Here is a 24,551-nt window from a genome sequence, read left to right as displayed (position 1 = left end):
CCTTGCTTAAATCTAAAATTATTTCCTTAGGGTAAAATTTTATAAATTGAGTTGCTGAATCATTGGGATTAGGCAATTATTAAAGCTTTCTATATATTGTACTAAAAAGCCTCTTGATGAAAGTGAAAGAGGAGAGTGAAAAAGTTGGCTTAAAGTTCAACATTCAGAAAACGAAGATCATGGCATCTGGTCCCATCACTTCATGGCAAATAGATAGGGAAACAGTGGAAACAGTGTCAGACTTTATTTTGCGGGACTCCAAAATTACTGCAGATGGTGATTGCAGCCATGAAATTAAAAGACGCTTAATCCTTGGAAGAAAAGTTATGACCAACCTAGATAGTATATTCAAAAGCAGAGACATTACTTTCCCGACTAAAGTCCGTCTAGTCAAGGCTATGGTATTTCCTGTGGTCATGTATGGATGTGAGAGTTGGACTGTGAAGAAAGCTGAGTGCCCAAGAATTGATGCTTTTGAACTGTGGTGTTGGAGAAGACTCTTGAGAGTCCCTTGGACTGCAAGGAGATCCAACCAGTCCATTCTGAAGGAGATCAGCCTTGGGATTTCTTTGGAAGGAATGATGCTAAAGCTGAAACTCCAGTACTTTGGCCACCTCATGTAAAGAGTTGACTCACTGGAAAAGACTCTGATGCTGGGAGGGATTGGGGGCGGGAGGAGAAGGGAACGACAGAGGATGAGATGGCTGGATGGCATCACAGAGTCAATGGATGTGAGTCTGAGTGAACTCTGGGAGTTGGTGATGGACAGTGAGGCCTGGTGTGCTGCGATTCATGGGGTCATGAAGAGTCGGACATGACTGAGCGACTGAACCGAACTGATATATTGTAAAATAGCTTCTCAAAGAGATTATATCAACTTACTTTCCTACCAGTGGGGTATAAAGTGCATTTCCCCCCATTTTCCAACACTAGATTGCCCACTATTCTGACCTTCTGTCTTCTTGGAATAGAACTTGTTCTGACCATTGTCTCTAAACCAGTAAATGAATGGCCTTAGACCTGTCAGGCAAAACTGGCCATCAACAAAATAAATCTGATGACCAAACGCTATTCTAAGGTGTCTCTCATCCTCTCACTTTCTATGGCTAATCTGTCCTTTTTCATCCACACAAAATATTTCTGATCATCTATGTAAATGCTCTTAAGTAAAAATAAAGGCAATTTCAAACAGTTGGGGATAGAGATTCCAAATATGATTCTATAAAATGTAATGAGGTTTTGAATTGTAAAACTCTCAGTTGAGGGGAGAGTTCTCAGCAATGACTGTGATACTAACAGGAAGATCTAAAAAGTAAACAGCTCAGATCCCTGAACGGACCTCTGAGGAATGAACGCTGGGTAAAAGCTAGCAGGAGTGAACAGAACAATATCAGAGTAAACAGACTGTACCGATTCCAAGAGATAAGATTGATGAAATCCAGTGTGGCACTAATATATCCCACCCACATGGTTATATAAATAGGACTGTGGAACAGAGCTTATGGAAATGTGTGCCCTAGGGAAAAAAAAAAAAAAAGAAAGAAAGAAAAAAAGTACTGGCTGTGTCAGGTCACGGCAGTGGGCTTGCTTTGTGTAATGAACAAACCGTCTCCCCAAAGAATCCTCCTGAAGCTAGATCTTCAGCCGGGCAGGGTAATATAAAAATTGGATGTATTGAAAATAATTTCCTTTAACTCGTAATGCTAGTACATATGAAGTTATGATCTACATCCAATTTCTCATCTCAAACAGTTCAGAACTCAGTAATTAGTCTGAAAGGTGACTTCTAGAAACGTTTGACAGAAAAACACATCATTTCTGTGGGTGGCTGCCACCCGGACTCCTGGACTCCGTGTCTACCAAAGTAGTAAATGAGTCCCAGAATGCTTAGGAAAGCTGACACGCTGAACTAATCTTTAATTTATTGATTTGCTACCTCACTGCAAAAAAGTAGGATATCAATAAACGGCTTTAGTTAAGAAGTTAAGGTCCAAGAAGAAACGGTGAGGGTTTGCTGGAATACACAGAGTACAACAAGGTTTATAGAAAATGAAATCAAGGGATTCTGGGAAAAAATTGATGTCTGGTAAGGACACCAGAGTATCAAACAGTATAAACTTTAAGATCAACAACTTGAAGATCTATTTTATTATAGATCCTTCCTTTTTATGCTGTCTTCTTATTTGTACAAAATAAAAAGCAACAATAAACTGGAAGTTTTCAGACAAACTAATCTAAAAACAGTAAGTGGAATGAATAATTTAGAACTCTAGATCCAGCAAAATATGACTTCGTAACTTGTGACTTTATGCTTAATTATAATGATCAATTAAAGAAATCTCTGTATGAAAATTAAAAATAGGGAATCCTAAAATGATAAAACTAAAAAAGAAAGTAAAAGAGAAAAGGCAATGATGTAAAATTAAAATAATCCTTAATTCTGAAGATGAAAATGGTCCCTGAACATATTTAAATTACTTCTTGCTCTTGTAGTCTTATATTACACTTTCATAAGAAGAAATTGTAAAATTTTCCTTTATACCAAGGGAAAACATTGTTGGAACATATTTTCTTGGTATCTATAATATGACATATTAATAATTTAGAGATGTGCAAAATTATTTCTTTTTAATAAACATGGAAAGTTGATTTTGAATAAAATTTTAGGTAGATTTTATGTGTATGGTATAATTTTTGAGAAGTTTTGATTAATGAAAAGCAGGCTGACTCATGAGGTCATACCTCAACATAGATATTAAAATTTTTTATATTCATTTCCAACATTTTTTATTAACATTTGTTTCAGTGTTTATTGGGGCTTTCCTGGTGGCTCAGCAGAAAAGAATTCGCCTGCCAAAGCAGGAGATGCAGGTTCAATTCCTGGGTTGGGAATACCCTTTGGAGAAGGAAATAGCAACCCACTCCAGTATTCTTACCTAGGAAATCCCTTGGACAGAGGAGCCTGACAGGTTACAGGCCATGGGGCCACAAAAGAGTTGGACACACTTAGCGAGTAAACAGTAACAAGTTAATATTTGTTACATAATTACCGTGTGTGTGTGTGCTAAGTTGCTCTAGTCCTGTACGCCTCTATGCGACTCCACGGACTATAGCCCACAAGGCTCCTCTGTCCACTGGGATTCTTCAGGAAAGGACACTGGAGTCGGTTGTTATGCCCTCTTCAGGGGAATCTTCCCAATCCAGGGATTGAACCTGCATCTCTCTGTCTCCTGAATTGGCAACCAAGTGCTTTACCACTGGCGCCACCTGGAAAACTCCCATACTTACCATAGGATTCATAAAACTGGGTATCCTTTTTTCACTTAACCGTATATCAGAAGCATTTTTAATGTTACTGCCTGAGAGGTACCAAATAGCTCTCCCAGTGTATCATAGTTTTTTATTGCTTTTTGTTGGACATTTGAATTACATTTATGTATTGTTATACTATAAAATCCATGGTGATGAACATCTTCATGAATAATGTTTTGATTGCCTATGTAGATTTACTGCAAAAATGGCAGCAGTTCTTCTCCTTCCAGCATCCAGGCCTCTTACCCTGTAACTGTGAGTACCCTCCTGCTCTCTGAGCTCAGCTATGAAACTTGCTTGGCTAATGGGATACTAGCAATAATGAGCATCCAAGTGCTTTCACTTTGGAGCTTGGTCCCCTGCTCTCCTGGGAACTCTGTCACCATATCAACAAGCCCAAGCTAGCCTCCTAAAGGATAAGACACAAGGCCCAGTTGCTCCCAACCCTTCTGCAGACCTGCCAACAACCAGAGATGTCAGTGAAGCCATCTTAGATCCCCCAGACACCAGCCAACTTTCCAGCTAAACATAGAGATTTGAGCAAACTTTGCTGAAATCAGCAGAGTTGGCCCAGACAAGAAGTAATGCCAGTGACCCAAGAATCCAAGATCCAAGATCCAACTATTTGTTAGTTAAATAGTTATTGGTTCAAATTAGTTTGTTTTGGAGTGGCTTGTTATACAGCCAATAACATTAACACAAATTTTATTTATATATATATAAATAAAACAAATTATATATATACTTAATATATATTTATATATAATATATATCATTAATACAAATTATATATATTATATATATACAAATTATTTATATAGATATATGTGCATAAGCATATTTCCTTATGCTTCCAGGTGGCGCTAGTGGTAAAGAGTCTGCCTGTTCTATCCCTGGGTTGGGAAGATCCTTGCTACAATTTGTTGAGACCCAGAACTCTGGTAAAGAGACATGTCCCAGGTCCCAAATCTGCTAGTCAGGTGGGAAGTTTCCTGTCCTTGGGTATCCATCCTTACTCTCAGGCCTGCTGAGGTCCACTCTAAAGCAGTGAAGCCACTCTATCTCTTTCTTTCATTCATTCATTCAAAACATATTTACTTAGAATTTATATATTAGTGAAGCAGATGTTGGGAGGCAGCAAGGAAATGGTTCCTACATTCAGGATGCTTACCTTCTAGAAGAAAGGATAAATATCTAACCACAGAGATCCTGGAAGCAATCTCTAGACTTTCTATAAATATATCCTGAAATATTCTGTTCACAAGCACCCAGCTCCTACCTTGATCCTAATTTAATATCTCGGCCTCAGTAGGACAGTAAAAGTGATATACAATAAAAGTAATGTTTATATTGATAACATGGTGAAATTATACTATTTTGTATATACTGAGTGAAATAAAATATACTGTTAATTTCACTTGTCTCTTTTTAAACGTGGTTCTTGAGAGTACCTTGGACTGCAAGGATATCAAACCAGTCAAACCTAAAGGAAATCAGTCCTGAATATTCATTGGAAGGACTGATGTTGAAGCGGTAGCTTCAATATTTCAGCCACCTGATGCGAAGAATTGACTCATTGGAAAAGACCCTGATGCTGGGAAAGATTGAAGGCAGGAGGAGAAGGGGACAACAGAGGATGAGATGGTTGGATGGCATCACTGACTCAACGGACATGAGTTTGAGCAAGCTTCGGGAGTTGGTGATGGACAGGGAAGCCTGGCACGCTGCAGTCCATAGGGTCGCAAAGATTTGGACATGACTGAGCAACTGAACTGAACTGATCAGTAAAATTTAATATATGGCTCACATTTGTATCTCACATCATATTTCTACTGGCCAATGTTGCCCTAAATACTGTCAAAGTCTAGGTGAAAAATATGGTAATTTAAACTATGTGTTAGTCATTCAATTGTATCCAAGTCTGCAGTCCCATGGACTGTAGCCTGCCAGGCTCCTCCATCCATGGAATTCTCCAGGCAAGAATACTGGAGTGGGGTGCCATTTCCTTTTCCAAATAAACTGGGAAGTAAATAACTGAATGAGGATAACTGCAATTGGGCTTCCCTGGTGGCTCAGATGATCAAGAACCTGCTTGCAATGCAGGACACCTGGGTTCAATCCCTGGATCAGGAAGATTCCCTGGAGAAAGGAATGGCTACCCACTCCAGTATTCTTGCCTGGAGAATTCCATGGACAGAGGAGTCTGGCAGGTTACACAGTCCATGGGGTCACAATGAGTTGGACATGACTGAGCAACTAACACACACAAGTGCAATCTGGACAGGGGTGACGATTTAGATGAAATAACAAGACGGGGAGAGAGTGGATTTGAAGCAGATATAGAGACTCGGAAGATTAGCTCACCATTTGGCTGGTGATACAGAATCATCACAGATGCATGTAACCCTCAAGCCCTACATCCAATCCTCTCCCACCTCTGACCACATCCTAGCCATGACTTGTCAACCCAATAACCAACTTCTCACCCACTAGAGGAAATTGTCTAATGGGTAAATACATTCTCCAGATTGGGAAAGGCCTAAATGAAATATAAATATAATGAAATAAATCAAATCCATAGTATTAATGATTTTGTGTTATATTCAAGAAAGGTTTTACCATTAGGACATTCAGTACATATCTAGCATTAAAGTATTTTAAAGAGAACTTGGCATATTATGAATTCTGACAGGTTATTAAGCTTTGTGATTCCAACATAAAATGTATAAACACTTTTAGAATTGTTTTGAAAGGATTAAGAGAATTTTTCAAAACATGCTAAATAATACCAGAATGGTTCAGAGAATTTCTTCATACTTCTCATTTGTTTTACCCTGCTTCCAAATTAATGTAGTAGATTTACAAGAGTGAAGTGCTTGGGAAGTTTCCTCTTATTAAAGTCAATCATTTGCCCTGTGAGCATTCAAATTGGTATAAAAGAAAATAAAATCTATTCAATAACTGGTGGATTTTTAAATGCTTAAGAATTTGATTAAACTAGAGTTAATGAAATAATACAAGAGTTATTTGTTCTTATTTTAATAGAGTTTTATTTTTAAAAGCTTAATAAAATAGATTTATGTTTTTAAATTATTAAGTTAAAACTCAAGTATTATTAGTGGACATGAAAAGTCTGACTCAGGACATGAAAAAACCATCCACAGCAGTAAGAGAAGATGTCCAAAATTCTTGAGGGAAAGCCAAGTTCATCCTTGAATAGAAATTTATACTTGTTTACTGAGTAATATTTCCACTAGAGATTCAAAAACCAGTCTTCTCTTAGGTAATAGATTTGTGTTAGATGTCACCTCAGACTTGATATCTGCCTCAAAATGGAAGCAGTTGCCTGGTCATGCCCAGGAAATGGTTGTGGGTTGTGGGCAAACCCTCTATGAACATCTCTTCAACCAACAGGACTGCACTGGTTCAAGGGTGCTGGATGGCTTATACTGTGAACCATTCCACTTTGGGTAGAGGCCTCAAATGGTACCTTCATACTGCCCAGAACTGGGAATAAAGGGACAATAAAAACCACAGGAGGGGTCTCTTGGAGCCCTTTTCTATCTCGTTATTATTAGGAGAACCAAAGTAGGACCTATCCCAGAAAAAGGACTCATTTCTAATCATGGCCGTCCCTAAAGTATCTTCTGTGTGCCCACCCTGGCAACCATGTCAAAATGCCCATGTCCCTCGTATCACGCTGATGCTCCACACTTCCAGAGGGAAGCAGGAAATTATACTGAAAACACAGTTTGGGAACACATTGGGGAGAGCCTTAAACAAAGACCAAAGAGCATTTACTTTATCTAAAAGGTAGTGAAGTGTTGGTTAAGGTTTTAAAGCAGAGAATCAATCTTTTCCCTTAGCTTACATTCAGAGAGAACCTAGAGGCAAGAGGCCAGTTAGGAGGTATCGCAAGAGGGACTGAAGATCTGACCTAGTGTTGTGTATGTTGTAGGGTGACTGTCTCATCTATTGACCTAACCAGGACAGTCTTCTGGGTAAAAGAGGGTGCTAACAGAATGGGGTGCTCAGGGTATAAATCCAAACCGTACTGGGAACAGTAGGGTGTATGGTCACCCTAGCCAGTGGGAAGGTAAAGGAAGAAAGATGAGAGAGAAATGTGTATATCAAAGCAAAAAGGGGGTTTCCTTGGTGGTGCAGTGGTTAAGATTCCACACTTCCACTAACGGGGCATGGGCTTGATCCCTAGTCAGGGAAATTCTGCATGCTTCAAGGTGTGGCCACACACACACACACACACAAAAAAGCAAAAAGGACAGTCAAATGCGACAGTGAGCTCTGGATAACTTGGAGAATACTGAGACCGTTAACAAAAACAGGACACTCCTGGGTGCTGGATAGAGGGAGGAGGTAACCATGGTGGGTGTAAAGCAAACCACAAATGCTGAATTAAAGCCTAGCCAGGTCTGGGTATAGAAATATGGGGCTCATCTCCGTAAGAAGAAAGGTAAAAGAAGACAGAGAAGGAGTCTTGTAAATGCAGTTATTGTCAGGGGAGAAAAGGAAGGTGAGCAGAGAAGGAGAAGACAAAGCAGTCAGAGATACGCAAGAGGAAAATCAGTCATGATCATTACAACCAAGGCTTTCAGCAAGTTTAGAGAAAACAGGAGAACAATGGTACCAGACATTAAAGGAAACACAAGGTTGAGAAGAACTGAACCAAAAGCTACCGGATTAGGGATCGGGGAGTTACCAGTGAACGTCAAAACCATCTCTTTAAAGAAATGGGAACTACAGCCAGATTGCAAGAAAGTAAATACTGAGTGGAGATGAGAAAATAGAAACACAGAGGAGAGACAATTCTCCTTTAAATGTTTGATAGTGAAAGGAAGGAGGAAGACGGAAGGGTGCGGGAGAGAATCCACCCTGGTTCTCTCTCCAGGTAAGACCTAGGTGAAAACCGCCGGACTCCTTGGGCTCTGCCTATTCATTTTGGAGAGAGCCCAACAAAGCCCACATAATAACCTACAGCATGTCCACTTTTGTTTGAAGTCTCTCAGTGACTGTAAATTCTGGATCAATTGTTTTGGTCAAATTCAGGTCAAGTGGTTCTTTACGTTACTGGAATTTTGTCAAAAATCTTATGTCTCACTCAAATTCCCATGTTATTGCTATCTAGAAGACTGTCAATTTAGGTTTATCCCATCTTGTAAATATAATTTTAATTTGCAAGTTACCCAAGGAAAGCTTTACATTCACGTTAAAGGGAGGGTCAGGTGGGAAGAAAATAGAGAAGAATGGCAGCTCACTGCAACTTATTGTTTATATACTGTGTATATATATATGTATGAAAGTAAGCAAAAATCTCTCTAGATTTACTCATTTAAAGACTGGGTCATTAATCAAGATAGTACCCAAAGAAAATTTAAATTTATTTACATTATTTATTGTCCTAAGTCCTGCCCACCTATCCCCAATCTTTACCCCCTTTCCCTATCCTTTCTAGCTCACGGTCACTTTCAGGTTACTGCCGAACATCATGGTTCAGCTCCTCATGGCTGCCCTTTACTGACTTAGGATAACATGCCATATGTCACTTTCTTAACCCTCAACATTCTTTATTTGCAATCATTTTTTTTACTAGCCACCCTCCCACCTATCCGGAGAAGGCAATGGCACCCCACTCCAGTACCCTTGCCTGGAAAATCCTATGGACGGAGAAGCCTGGTAGGCTGCGGTCCATGGGGTCTCTAAGAGTCAGACACGACTGAGCGACTTCACTTTCACTTTTCACTTTCATGCATTGGAGAAGGAAATGGCAACCCACTCCACTGTTCTTGCCTGGAGAATCCCAGGGACAGGGGAGCCTGGTGGGCTGCCGTCTGTGGGGTCACACAGAGTCAGACACAACTGAAGTGACGTAACAGTAGCAGCTCCCACCTATCAATAGTCTAAGAGGGTAGGAACCATGGCTGTCTTGTGTAAGCAGTGTCCACACTTTGCATGCTGCTGCTGTAAGTCACTTCAGTCGTGTCCGACTCTGTGCGACCCCATAGACAGCAGCCCACCAGGCTCCCCCGTCCCTGGGATTCTCCAGGAAAGAACACTGGCGTGGGTTGCCATTTCCTTCTCCAATGCATGAAAGTAAAAAGTGAAAGTGAAGTCGCTCAGTCATGTCCGACTCTTGGCGACCCCATGGACTGCAGCCTACCAGGCTCCTGCATCCATGGGATTTTCCAGGCAAGAGTACTGGAGTGGGGTGCCACTGCCTTCTCCAACACTTTGCATAGTGCCCAGAAAACAGTAGGTGCCCAATAATATTTAACAAATGAATAAATGCTTGAAGCTCTGAAAAAGTGATCAACCAGACTGATGGTTGCCAAGAGGGGTAGGAAAGGGATGGACTGGGAGTTTGCAGTGGTACATACAATTACCAACTGAGGCACAGGGAAGCCCCCTATTACAGTTAGAAAGGATAAAAAGGTCCTATTGTATAACACGGAGAATGATATGCAATCTCCTGGGGTAAACCATATGGAAAAGAATATTTTTTAAAATCTGTGTATGTGTGTGTATGGAGTTGGTGATGGACAGGGAGGCCTGGCATGCTACAGTCCATGGGGTCGCAAAGAGTCAGACATGACTGAGTGACTGAACTGAACTGATATATATAGCATTATGTTTTTAATTCATAGACTCAAAGATCATAGTACTTCCAAGCAGTAGTGATACTTAAAGATGATCTAGTTTAAACATCTGTTTTAAGCAATAGATCCTTTTTTAAAATACACACACCTGCAATCTTATAAAGGCTCTCATCTCAAAGTGAAGTAAAGGAGAACTCCTCCATCTCTGGGTTGAGGGAACCAGAGCCCTGTCTGTTCTGCCTCTCATTTTCAAGGAGATACACCTCTACGTCCCTCACATAGCTCTGCAGAAACTTGGGGCTCCATAAAAAGTTGGAGCTTCACAGACAGCAATTTGAAAACCACAGAACTAGATTAGTATCAATATATTAAAAGCACCTGGAAGTCAGTAAGAAAAATGACATGGAAAGAATGATAGAGAAAAATGATAGAAAAAAAGGGTGCAAAGATTATGAAAAGAAAATGCACTGAAGAAGGCATACTGCTGCTGCTGAGTCGCTTCAGTCGTGTCCGACTCTGTGCGATCCCACAGACGGCAGCCCACCAGGCTCCCCCGTCCCTGGGAGTCTCCAGGCAAGAACACTGGAGTGGGTTGCCATTTCCTTCTCCAATGCATGAAAGTGAAAAGTGAAAGTGAAGTCGCTCAGTCGTGCCCAACTGTTAGCGACCCCCATGGACTGCAGCCCACCAGGCTCCCCCGTCCCTGGGATTCTCCAGGCAAGAACACTGGAGCGGGTTGCCATTTCCTTCTCCAATAGAAGGTATACTACTGGCCAATAAAGATACGTAAAGATGATGAACTTCTCTGCTAATTAGCAAAATGTAGGTTGAAACGGCAAAGAAAATGCAGATATTATCAAGAAGGTGAAAAATCACTGTTTAGAAGTGGAAATTGGGCAGCAATTCCAATTTTAAATTGTATTTACCCTTAATTTATAAATTTTAGCTATTTAGACTACGTGGGCTGGTTTGTTGTTGTTGTTGTTGTTGTTGTTTTGCTTCAGGACCTGCAAATGTTAGAGGCAAGTCTGCCAGCACATTACTTGAATTTTTTTCTAACAACAATAATGTATCATTTTGGCCTTTTTTTTTTTTTGTCATTTTAAAATGACATTTTTTATTTTTAAAAAAGGAACTGATCTAGGTCAGCTATTTAGTTTATGGATGAGAAGGCTGAGTTTTGGGATCACTGAGCACCTTGCTCAGGTCACTCAGGAAGTCAGTGAGAAGTAACCAGGCCTCTGGGTAAAGCTCTGCTCTCATCTGTTGACAAATGCCACTTCCCAGTCACTCAGATCGTTTATTGTCATTGCAGGCTATCCTGGGATACGGCCTAAGAGCTAAACAACAAGGACCTGAAGAAACTGCGTTCAATTTGAATACTTGAAACTTGGGGGGGGGAATGTGTTTTTAGCATATAATTGTTGTCTAGGAAGCTAGTCTGCAATCAATATGTCAGAAGAGGTCATTTTGCACTTTCAGAATTAAAGATTTTTTGGGAAAAAAAAAACAAACCTGACATGTCAGCTTCCCAACCCCTATGCCCGACAGTCTTTCAGGGCTCACAATTCCTCCAAGCCGCCTCTAGCTCTCACTTCTCTTCCTCTAACTCCCTTTTTCATTTGCACTTCATCTCCTCTGCTCCACCCTAGAGCCTGGAGCCCATCCTCACACTCAGTGAAGGCTTCCTAGTACCAGATTTTCACATCTTTCTCCTTAAAATCCAGCTCCCTCTCCTATCTCTCATTCCCCTATTCACACGCACAGACAGTCGCATGCTCACATCTGGGCTCAAGACTTTCAACCTCTCTCCCAGGTTCTCTGTACTCTACTCCTTTCTCTCAAAACACAAATCCTCTCATTTCATTATACAAAACAATTTAGGGTCTCACCCACACCCCGGCTACTACCTTGGCACATCCAAGAGTCTGGAAGGACTGTCTTCTCTGGGACCAACAGTCATATAAAAGAAAGAGAAGAGACTTGGTCATTTTAGTTTTTTCTTTCTGCATCAGTGGAAGGCAGTACTAGAGAGATTTCCTTTTCCACTGTACCACTTAGGATAATTTCAGCTATAAGTAATAGAAAACCCAGCTCAAACTGATTTAAATCAAAAAGGTTTACTGTGGTGCTGGAGAAGACTCTTGAGAGTTTCTTGGGCAGCAACGAGACCAAACCAGTCAATCCTAAAGGAAATCAACCCTGAATTTTCTTTGGAAGGACTGACACTGAAGCTGAAGCTCTAATACTTTGGCTACTTGACGTGAAGAGCCGATTCATTGGAAAATATCTTGATGCTGGGAAAGATTGAAGGAAGGAGAAGGGGGAGGCAGAGGATTAGATGGTTGGATGGCATCACTGACTCAATGGACACGAGTTTGAGCAAACTTTGGAGATAGTGAAGGACAGGGAAGCCTGGCATACCGTAGTTCATAGGGTCACAAAGAGTGAGACACGACCAAGCAATTCAACAACAACAAGTCTATAGTTGGGGAGGTTTAGGACTGATTTCAAGGACAAAAACCCCTCCATCTTTTTTGCTTTGTCATCATCAGCTTACTGGCTTGATCCTTAGAGCTGTCTCCTTATGGTCACAATATAGCTGCCGTGGTTCCAGAAGTCAAATATATGCTCAACAACGTCAGACTGAAAAGTGCATACATTTCCTCCCATAAGTCTCTTTTTATCTGTAAAGAAATGTCACCCAACATCTCATTGACTGGAACTAGTCAAATGTATTCCCCTAAAATACTTTAGCAAAGAGCTGAATTACCAAAATTGGCTTAAACCACACAGGATTCACTTCCTGGGACTGAGAAATTGCTGTTTTAAAGCAATTTACTATTATATCATTCATGGTTTTGTGAGCTGACTGGACTCATTTGGGTGTGTGTGGGGTTCTCGTGTGGCTGCAGTCAGGCTGAAGTCTCCTGAAGGCACCACCAGGTGCCTTCTCCAAGATGGCTTCTCTGCTCACACATCTGGTCCTTCAAGACGCTTCCACATGCTTCTCTTTCTAGCAGAGCAGCCTAAACTTCTTACAGGGCAGACACAGAAGGCAGAAGGCAGAAATTGGAAGTCCTTTATAATGCTAAGTCTGGAACTATCCATACTCTGTTACGTCACACTGTTCTGCCAAATTCTATGGATCAAACCAGCCCAGCTCAGATTCTAGAGAGTCCACTTCTCAAGGCAAGAGTGGCATTCATGTACAGGAAGGGAAGAATTCATGCCAGCCGTCTCTGGAGTCAAGCCACAGGATTTCTGACCAACATTCAAATAATACTGAGATTCGGTAGACAAGGAAAAAGTGAGAAAATAGTTGTTGAGTAGGCAACCACTTTCACCTTTTTTTGGGCAAATCATCTCTGAGAAGAGGTGTATTTGTAATCCAGTCTAATCATGAGGCTCCATTATGAATCGCAAACCAGAGTGACCATTCATGAAATTACTACGTAGAGTCCTTTGATGTGTCCAATTGTTCACTCAATTTTAACTACCATATTTTTTAAAATCATGAGATATTTTAGCTGTTAGAAATCATTTTATCAACAAACCGTTTTGCAGGGATTCAAAGGAAATTATGTCTAAAGTAAAACAGAGACACAAATGACAGAGCCAGCCGTGCCACCAAGCCCTTGGCATTTCTCAGTCTTCCTCTCTGCCTCCACAATATAGAGGTCACATCATCAGTTGTTTAGCAGAGTTGAAAGAGCACTGGATTAGGAATTCAGAGTCCAAGTTCTATGTCTAGCTTTGTGTGACACAGACTGTTGGTGCTCCCTCAATATTCAGCCTCACATTTTTCAATAGCAAAAGACCTCCCAATTTTATTTAGGGCATGTACTTCACTCGGGCTTCCCCAAGGCTCACAAGGTAAAGAAGCCACCTGCAATACAGGGGACACAGGAGACATGGGCTCAATCCCTGGGTCAGGAACATCCCCTGGAGGAGGGCATGGCAACCCACTCCAGTATTCTTGCTGGGAAAATTCCATGGACAGAGGAGCCTAACGAGTTACAGTCCATGGGTTGGCAAAGAATCGGACATGACTGAAGCGACTGAGCATATGTACACATGTTTGTATTTTACTAAAACACTGCATTTCCCAAACTTCCTTGGCAGTAGATGCAGTTATGTAAGAAAGTTCTGGCCAGTGAGATTAAGAGCACAAGTGTGTGCCTTCCAGGAAACCTCTTCACCATCTAGCCTTCACCCCTGGTCTTTGTCTTCCTCCTTCTTGCCTTTACTCTGTTCTGATCCAGAGCACTGGCAGCCATTGGGACCACAAAGACAGGGGTCACACCCTAGGCAAGTGGAAGGAAACCAGGCTTCTGACAACTCTGCACAACCACCCAGAGATGATTTTACTTTCCTCCCCAAATTTACTTCCTGTCAGCTTCCACAGTCTCCAGGTACAGCTTTACTGCCCTCCCAGATACAGAACTACTCACAACTCTGGCATCATCTTCAGCTCCCTATTTCTGTCATCAGACAGCAGATCCTTCAGCACGTCTTTCTGATTTGTTCATCACTGCACGCTTTGGCTCTTCCCTCCTAGCCTGGATCTGCCTGAACAGCTATCTGATGGGCAGTGATAGTGACAGCAGCAACTAAGGCTCCTTGCCAGCCTCATGAGAGGATGCTTTGCTCACTGACTCAGCTGTATCCTCTGTTTTTGTCAGTCACTGTCCATTGTGTTCTCCGTGGGCAGTGCATCTTTTAAGCAGAAAAGAAATGTCAGGGTAAGATCTTCCTCCAACGAATGTACAGCGCTACCAAAGAGTCTGCCATTCATTTACTCAGCCAGTCAGCCCTTATTATGTGTTTGCTTTGTGCAAGGACTTGAGCTGGCGCCAGAGGTGGAATAAAAGGATGACTGAGACATAGCCCCTGCCCTCAAGGATCACGGCTTCCAGAGGACAAGGTAGTTCTGTGCAAATAGAAACCAGAAACAAATAACTAGATGAAAATTTATTTTCCAGAAGAAAGTCCCAAAGCCAAGTTTCTGTTTGCCATTCAAGGAAGAACAATGCAAACATCACCCACAGTCTCTTAGGCCCAGTCTACGCATTTGGAAGAGAGTCCCATAGAGCCCATGCAATAACCTACAGCATGATAACTTCTGCTGTAATCTCTTAGTGGTTGCAAAATGCCCATCTATCGTTTCAGCTAAGTGGGATTTGGGTGATTACATTCCTTCCAGCTCTAAATTTCTATGTTCTATGAAATACATAACTAATGACAGTTATGGTTACCCAGACACATATACATGAGTGCTTAGAGTGATACGAGTGTCTTGAGATGAGCAAGTTAATCTAGGAGGGTTTAACAGAGGAACTACCCACATAGGCGTTGCAGTATGAATGAGAGTGCTTTCCTGTCAATAATACTTCCAAGTGAATAGCAGCCACAATCAGAACCCTCACCTGTGCTTAATACAAGAGTTTCCACATATATGTTTTAGAAATGAGGCAAAACTATTTAACAAAATGTTATGCTTTCATTGCACATTTCTTTTTTATCTTCCTACTGTTTGTAAAATTGGATTAGAAACCATTAATAAAGAAAAACAAACCTATACAATAGGGGATTTTGTAACAGATAAGAGAGCAAGAAACCTAGAAAACTAGAATGATGGAATTGATCAGAATATTGACCTCTGAGTTTCCGGATAGCTAAGGTGAGATGTGTTACATCCTGTGTTACGTCATTCTCATTAACTGACCATTTTTGAGAATTTGTTGTATAGATTTTTATGAAAGGGACATTGAACAATTTTCAAAGAATATATTCAAGAACAAGTTTTAAAATACTTTAAATCAATGCTAAAAAAAAGTAACTGAAGCACAGAGTCAGATTATAGTCTGTTAGGAATACCTAACATAATGTTGCTGCTAAGATATTAAGAAGAGGTGGCAGGAATACACAGAAGAACTATACAAAAAAGATCTTCACGACCAAGATAATCATGATGGTGTAATCACTCACCTACAGCCAGACATCCTGGAATGTGAAGTCAAGTGGGCCTTAGAAAGCATCACTATGAACAAAGCTAGTGGAGGTGATGGAATTCCAGTTGAGCTATTTCAGATCCTAAGAGATGATGCTGTGAAAGTGCTGCACTCAATATGCCAGCAAATTTGGAAAACTCAGCAGTGCCCACGGGACTGGAAAAGGTCCGTTTTCATTCCAATACCAAAGAAAGGCAATGCCAAAGAATGCTCAAACTACCGCACAGTTACACTCATTTCACATGCTAGTAAAGTAATGCTCAAAATTCTCCAAGCCAGGCTTCAGCAATACAAGAACCGTGAACTTCCAGATGTTCAAGCTGGTGTTAGAAAAGGCAGAGGAACCAGAGATCAAATTGCCAACATCCGCTGGATCATCGAAAAAGCAAGAGAGTTCCAGAAAAACATCAATTTCTGCTTTATTGACTATTCCAAAGCCTTTAACTGTGTGGATCACAATAAACTGTGGAAAATTCTTCAAGAGATGGGAATACCAGACCACCTGACCTGCCTTTTGAGAAACCTATATGCAGGTCAGGAAGCAACAGTTAGAACTGGACATGGAACAACAGACTGGTTCCAAATAGGAAAAGGAGTACATCAAAGCTGTATATTGTCACCCTGCTTATTTAACTTCTATGCAGAGTACACCATGAGAAACGCTGGGCTGGAAGAAGCACAAGCTGGAATCAAGATTGCTGGGAGAAAGAGCAATAATCTCAGATATGCAGATGACACCACCCTTATGGCAGAAAGTGAAGAGGAACTAAAAAGCCTCTTGATGAAAGTGAAAGAGGAGAGTGAAAAAGTTGGCTTAAAGCTCAACATTCAGAAAATGAAGATCATGGCATCTGGTCCCATCACTTCATGGCAAATAGATAGGGAAACAGTGGAAACAGTGTCAGACTTTACTTTGGGGGGCTCCAAAATCACTGCAGATGGTGGTTGCAGCCATGAAATTAAAAGACGCTTACTCCTTGGAAGAAAAGTTATGACCAACCTAGACAGCATATTCAAAAGCAGAGACATTACTTTGCCAACAAAGGTCCATCTAGTTAGGCTATGGTTTTCCCAGTGGTCATGTATGGATGTGAGAGTTGGACTGTGAAGAATGTTGAGTGCCGAAGAATTGATGCTTTTGAACTGTGGTGTTGGAGAAGAGTCTTGAGAGTCCCTTGGACTATAAAGAGATTCAGCCAGTCCATTCTGAAGGAGATCAGCCCTGGGATTTCTTTGGAGGGAATGATGCTGAAGCTGAAACTCCAGTACTTTGGCCACCTCATGCGAAGAGTTGACTCATTAGAAAAGACTCTGATGCTGGGAAGGATTGGGGGCAGGAGGAAAAGAGGACGACGGAGGATGAGATGGCTGGATGGCATCACTGACTCGATGGATGTGAGTCTGAGTGAACTCTGGGAGTTGGTGATGGACAGGGAGGCCTGGCGTGCTGTGATTCGTGGGGTCGCAAAGAGTCAGACATGACTGAGCAACTGAACTGGACTGGACTATAGAACCCTATCTTTAGAAGGAATAAAAATCCTGTCCTAGAGGCTCTTTGGTAAAACTGAACATCCTCGGCTCAGTTGCCCACCTTGCTGAGCTGTCCCTTTGCAGATATACTTCTGTGTGACTTGGAACTTTGCAACAGGACCATAAGGGGTTCTCTGACTTGTCAGTCAACACTTACTGATCACCTGGCCAAGGTAAGCTAGTCCAGTCCACCAAGTCCTAGCATACAGGATCACAAAGAATTCTCTGAAACAGCAGTGTGTTCATGCTGAACTCTGAGTGCCCTGAACTTCACTGAAAGCCATTGGCAGCACTGGATAAGCTTCCCAAATGGACCAGGCGCATTTCCACAATGCCAAGCAACCTACTAGGGCTGCTGTTGCTTCTTTGTTTTCATTCCCAAAATTCAAAAGCATGGATTCCTCTTGTCCGCTGGATGGATGCCGGTTTGTCCCTTCGACATCTCAAGCTTTGTTCAACCCTGATCACCAGACATCTGCCCAAGGGCTGCCTAGCCTCTCATCCCTAAGAATGGAGCAGCAGTGCTCAGCACCCATCATAATTCAAAGAACAGAGACTTTGGAGACCAAAATTAGACTTCCAGAGTTAGGTGGAATTCCAACAACTGCTTTCCAAACTTGGTTACCCAAGAGCTTGTTGGAGTATCCATAAGTCACTTTTTACTCTGAAATCTTCAGACTTCTCTAGATCCACAAGGCAGATGCTCAAAGCTCCAGCAGGCTTTAAGCTTCTTTCCTAAATCATTCTGGATCTCAAAGATCCCAAGTGTAGCCAGCAGAGGAGGGCAGGGTAGAAGGTTGGGAGAAGCCCCTGTGCTTTTGCACATGCTCCTTGCACTTGGATGGACCTGCCTGTCTCTTGTTCTTCCATCAAAATCCTATGTAGCCTTCAAAACCCAGGTCAGGCCTTACCACTTCCATAAATATTTCCCTGATGACTCCCTCTCTCCATGAGAATAAATCACTCCCAGCTCTGTACTATTTCTTTATTTGTATAGACTTTACTGTTGCCTGTATCATTTCATGTGTTTATTTCTCATGTTCAACTCTAAACTCCATGAAGGCAGAGATTTTCACCCCTCTTTGTAATTCTCAATACTAGCAGAGAGCTTGCAGTTTTCTAGGAACTTAATTAGGGTTTGTTAACTGTCTGAGCAAGAGTTTTACCACTTCCCAGGTGGTGTTAGTGGTAATGAATCCACCTCCCAATGCAGGAGACACAAGAGACTTGGGTTCAACCCCTGGGCCAGGAAAAGGAGTAGGAAATGGCAACCCACTCCATTATTCCTGCCTGGAAAATTCCATGGACAGAGAAGTCTAGCGGGTGACAGTCTATGGGGTTGCAAAGAGTTAGACACAACTGAGAGACTAACTTTCACACTTTTACTTTAACATCTTTGAAAACATGTTATTTTCTTTAATAGAACCAGGAGGAAAAGCTTAAGGCACTTAACTATTTCAGGGAAAAAGAAAATATACTAACCTAAATCCAAGGTGCAAGATTCAAATGCATACCTGCAAAGTGTGTTTTTCTGTTCTTGGAAATAAGAAAATATTCCCTCCTCAGCTTCAAATGGGAGAGAATAAGGGAAAGGGATCACAATAAGGCTGAGAGGTTGAAAAGAAAATTGCTAGAGCCAAGAGCACAGAGTCCACCCTCTCCTTCCTGTGTTTGAGGACCCCCAACTGACATCAGCCAACCCATCACCCAGGCATTCTCTGGGTTGGAGTGACTCTCATAAAGACACCAGAAGTTTCCCTACCCTCCTCTCTCCACCCACCCTCTCACACCACCCTCCTCCTGTGATGGCCCGAAATGTTAGTAAACTCTTCTCAGAATGGAGGGTGAACATCTTCACCTTCATTGTGATGGCAGGAAGGGAAGACCCCCAACAGGCAAGGACCATATGGGACCATTTGAAATCAGCCTCCCATCAGCACACACAGTGGTGGGACACGTTACCCTGTTTACAACAGCCTTACAACTGTGCAATGTTCTGAAATCTGGAATCATCCCACATCGACATCAGGCAACTCAGGTGCTGAGTTTCCCTTGGTCCCTGCAGGACTCTAGTTAAATGATGTATGACTTGAGGAGGGATCCATTGTCTACATCTCCAGGCTACGTAGTTACTCCTGCGTTTGGGATTATGAAGAGTCTTTTTAGAACTTATCATTTAGCTTCTAGCTAATACCCCAAGTGCTAACATTTTTAGTACTGGGGGCTCACTTCAAAAATGTGCTTACAGTTAAAATCTAACCTAAAGTATACATTTTCTTACTTGGTGACTGAGGCGTGAAATGGAATCATGTGGGATAAGGAAGTGGCTGAGTAGAACAAAGAAACAATACAACAACACAGAAATCAGTGTTTTCTGAGCTCTGGGAAACACATGTTTGAGAAAGTGAATTCCCCAGGAAGTACTTGCTTCTGTGTTGTAGCTTTTTTTTTCTTTTCTTTTCTACTCTACCACATTTTCCTTATCCCATGTGACTGTGTTTCATGGCTTAGTCACTGAAAAGAAAATGTATATTTTAATTTTGAAGTGAGAATTCTGAAATAGCTTTGAAGTGTGCGGTGGTGCAACAAAGCTGAATCCCTAGGCCTGGCAGATCAGCCACGGAGGTAAGACAATTGAAAAGGAAGTTGAGAGCTCAAAAAGTTGATTCAGCAAGAAAACGGAAGACATTAGGTGGCGAGAAGTAAATAAGTGTCAAACTAACCTATTGCTGCTCAAAATCAGGTATATATTAGGACCACCAGAAAACAGTTCAAGTGCCTCTGGAAGGCAGGTGGTAGCAATTAACAGGAGAACAAAAGGTTTTTTGGGTTTTTCTTTTCATTGATTTTTCTGGAAAGAAGCATGGTAATATCTAAGCCCAATTAAAAGAATTCTAATATTAATCACTTCACTTGTAAAGAAGAATAAATCCAAAGGAAAGGTGTATACAATAGGTTATTGTTGTTTTTCAATCAAAAGTACAGCATTTTAAGAGTCCAGTCACATTTTTTTAATGGCAAAGAGAATTACAATTGTTTTTCCATGACAGCTACTCAGTAATTCTTACACTAACTGTTCGCTGTTATAGACAAAATCTTTGGAGAGAGGGAACTGATGGTTGTAGAGGGACAAGACCTGCAGAAGTTCCAAAACAAAAATGTTCCTAACGTCCAGTTGACGGTTCTATCAAAGTCAACAGCCACCTGGGCCTTGAATGTCATTTGCTATTTGTGTTTCTAAAAGTTGTTTATCATCATTTCTTTTTATCTCTCTAAATTTTTTTTTTTAATTTAGAAAGAAAAAGATCAACTTTTTGTACCCTGGGAGATAAATTTCACCCTCAGTGGAAAAGAGCTCTATGTTCATATGTTTTCCTTTCAATAACAGCATTTGTGTTACCCAACCAGTCTCCTTCTCAGCTCTCCGATAAAAATCTATTATTCAAGGAGAGACAGGATTCCTGAGATAGTCATCATGCTTCAGTTTATTTACTGCATTAAAGGAGAAAGAACACTGATCTCTCAAGTTTTCGCTGCACTTTCAAGGGGTTTCAAGATTCCAAAATTTCATTTGATGATTGAAAAAAATTCCTTCCATATTGTATGTGAAAAGTCGTGTTCATCTAAAAGGCCTGAATATTACAGTCACCAAAACAATGACACAACTGAAAAGAAGTCTTGGAATAAGCGACAAAGAATAAGAATAAGAGAATAAAAGAATAAGGAACAAAGATAGCAATGGGCTAGTTGTCCCTCAAAAAAGGCCTTCAGTTGATTACATATCTTTTTGGAGTTTTTTAATAAACCAGTTCAATTATCTATTAAACCTCTCCAGAAGCTTTCGCTAGCAACTTTTCACTCCTCTCTTTACTTAAGAGAAAGTGAGATAAATAGTCCAAACGGGGCGGGGGTGGGGGGGGGGGCGGGAATCTATAGTAATGGTTACTAAAATAAAGAACTTAGACTTTTTCCCTTAAAATGAATTACACAAGAGAAAAAGGAAGAGACTCAGAGGGAGAGGGAGAGGGTGGGATGATTTGGGAGAATGGGAATTCTAACATGTATACTATCATGTAAGAATTGAATCGCCAGTCTATGTCTGACGCAGGGTGCAGCATGCTTGGGGCTGGTGCATGGGGATGACCCAGAGAGATGTTGTGGGGAGGGAGGTGGGAGGGGGGTTCATGTTTGGGAACGCATGTAAGAATTAAAGATTTTAAAATTTTAAAAGTAAAAAACTAAAAAAAAAATAAAAATAAAAGCAAAAAAAAAAAAAAGAAAAAAAGGAAGAAAAAACATGAATTACAAATTTTCCAAGTCATGACTTTGGCCTTTGCCACTTTTACTTAAGAACAAAGTCTACAGAATTCTGAGGAATGTACACACATGTGCAAATGGTTCAGGAACCATATGTATAAATTCAGAGATTGAATCTCTTTACTGTTCCACATATCTGAGCTCACATAAGTCAATAAATTTTGAGGCTATGAGTTTCCAGACTAACAGGAATTTTCCAACTCCTTCATAGTGAATATTTTACACTTTTAAAAATACATAAGCAAATCCAAACTGAGAGACATTCTACAAAATAAACAATTTGTACCCTTCAATAATGTCAAGGTCATGATGAAGACAAACTGGAGACTGTTTCAGTTTGAAGAAAACAAAAGAGACTTGAAGTTGAATACAATGCATCATCTGAGGTTTTTGCTTGTTATAAAAAAAACTATTGGGAAAACCAGCAATTTGAAAAAGATAGATTAGATAATGGGGGCTTCCCAGCTGGCTCAGTAGTAAAGAATATGCCTGCCAATGCAGGAGATACAGGAGATGCGAGTTTGATCCCTGGGTTGAGAAGATCTCCTGGAAAGGAAATGGCAACCCACTCCAGTATTCTTGCTGGAAAACCCCATGGACCGAGGAGCCTGGTGGGCTATATAGCCCAGGGGGTCGCAGAGAGTCACACACAACTGAGTGACTGAGCACGAGCTAGAGATTAGTTACTAGTACTGTATCAGTGCTAATTGTGTAACAGAATGTCCTTACTTTAAGAAACGTGCAAGCATTTAAGAGTAGAGGGGCAAGGACTTCCCTGGTAGTCCAGTGGTTAAGACTCCGCACTTCTAATGCAAGGGGTGAGGTTTCCATCCCTGGTTGGGGATCTAAGATCCCACGTGCCACGTGGCAAAAAATAAATAAGTAAAAGATCATCATAGATCACTCATATTTAAAAAAAAAAACTTTGTAGAGTTCAAAATACAGTTCAGAAAAGCCTAATAAAATGCATATACATGTACATTATACGCACAGAACAGGGGCAGCATAAATAAAGCAAATGCAGTGTAGTATAACAATGTGGAGACTGACGGCATACAAAAATTCTTTGTACTATGCTTCTAAATCCTCTGGAAATCTGAAACTATGTCAAAATGAAGAGCAAATACAAAATATTTTTAAATAAAAATATATGAGGTTAAAATTTTTACTACGTGCAGTCTTACACCACACTTACCCCTACTTAAAAAGAGAAACATATTACGGGGTCAAGACTCCTACTAGGGTGTTTTACCCTAAAAATATATATGAAGGAGCACTATTTTAAAAAGGAAATATCTAACAAGTTTGAAAAAAAAAAACAAAAAAAGCAGAGATCATTACATTCACAGCCTGGTATCTGGAAAGACACTTTAGAATGTGGACAGGTTTCTTATGCATTAGCAATAAATGTATTTTAAAAGTTGAGGCTTACTAATTTTAGAAAAGGGAAGAATTAGTATCAAAGGCAAGAATTATCCTTTCCCCACATCAGTACTGTTTAAAAGAAGATTCCACCTGCTCCACTCATTGGAAGTTTAGGAAGAGGAATTTGATGGGAATGGAAGTAGCAATAACCATCATTGATCAAAGCCCCTGCGTAAAATGCCCTAAATTGGATCCCAGGCTTGGGTTCACTGGGTGATTGCTTTAGTAAATGGAAATGGCAACCCACTCCAGTATTCTTGCCTGAAGAATCCCATGGATGGAGGAGCTTGGTGGGCTACAGTCCACGGGTTGCAAAGAGTCGTTCATGACTTCACTTTCACTTTCCTAGAAACACGGAAGAGTTTGTCAACCTCCTTTCCACCAATCAGTGGATCCTTCCTTAGGAAGGATGGGGTTCACTTTCCCTTTTATATTAACTGATACAGAGAGAGGTATCAGTGCAGATGAAATGCAGTTGGAACAAGAAGTCTCATAGTGGTCCTAGACAGTCTATAAAATCCAGTGGCAAAACCAAGAAAAGCATTTGTCTCCTGTATTATGTTTAATGTATTTAATATTTAATGTATTTGGTCAGAAACTTAATGACCTTTCCAAATGTCCCTAATTTTCAGATCAATGTCTAGAAGAGTGGGTTGCTCTCTTCACCTTCTCAGAGAAAGTTCAGGTTAAAATAAGAGAAATTCATCATAAAATATGAATAATATTTCTCTATTACTAATTCTTTCTTTCAACTTCAGTAAAATTTCAAACCAAAGTGCTTAATTTTCCAATCTAAACATTTTATCAATATATATATATTTGCATTTAATTTCATGAGTATGAAAAGTCCTGAGCCAAAAATAAGAGCAAAGTTAAACATTAATGCAAATAGTGCTTTGTTTTAGCCTGACCTCAGTATCTCTAAAATCATGAAAATTATTGTGAATTGTCTAAATGTCTGGACACAGGCTTAAATTTTTAATACTCCCATCTAAAAATTATGAACCATTTTTCTTCTAATTTGACTTCATTTTCTTTGCTCAATGAGAACGCTACTCACATTCAATTTGAAGTTTATGGCTTCAGCTCTTTGAGTTATATAAGCCTCAAAAGGTCAGAGCACTTTTCTTAGAGCAGAAAGTAAGTTTTTTCACCCTCACATGACTCAAATATGGCTAAAGTGACCCAGTGGAAGCTTTAAAAAGACTCACATACCTGTTGGTTTGGAAAGTTTTAACCTAAGAGAATGTAATCCATAACCTAAAAATGACTTTTCAATAGCATGTGTCAGGGAGTGGAAATTTCCTTCTCTACCCCTCTTGAGTTCTTGAGGCTGGACTAA

Source organism: Ovis canadensis, chromosome 23 (assembly GCF_042477335.2).
Source record: "Ovis canadensis isolate MfBH-ARS-UI-01 breed Bighorn chromosome 23, ARS-UI_OviCan_v2, whole genome shotgun sequence".
Lineage (NCBI taxonomy): Eukaryota > Metazoa > Chordata > Mammalia > Artiodactyla > Bovidae > Ovis > Ovis canadensis.
Note: the sequence above shows the minus strand (reverse complement) of the source record.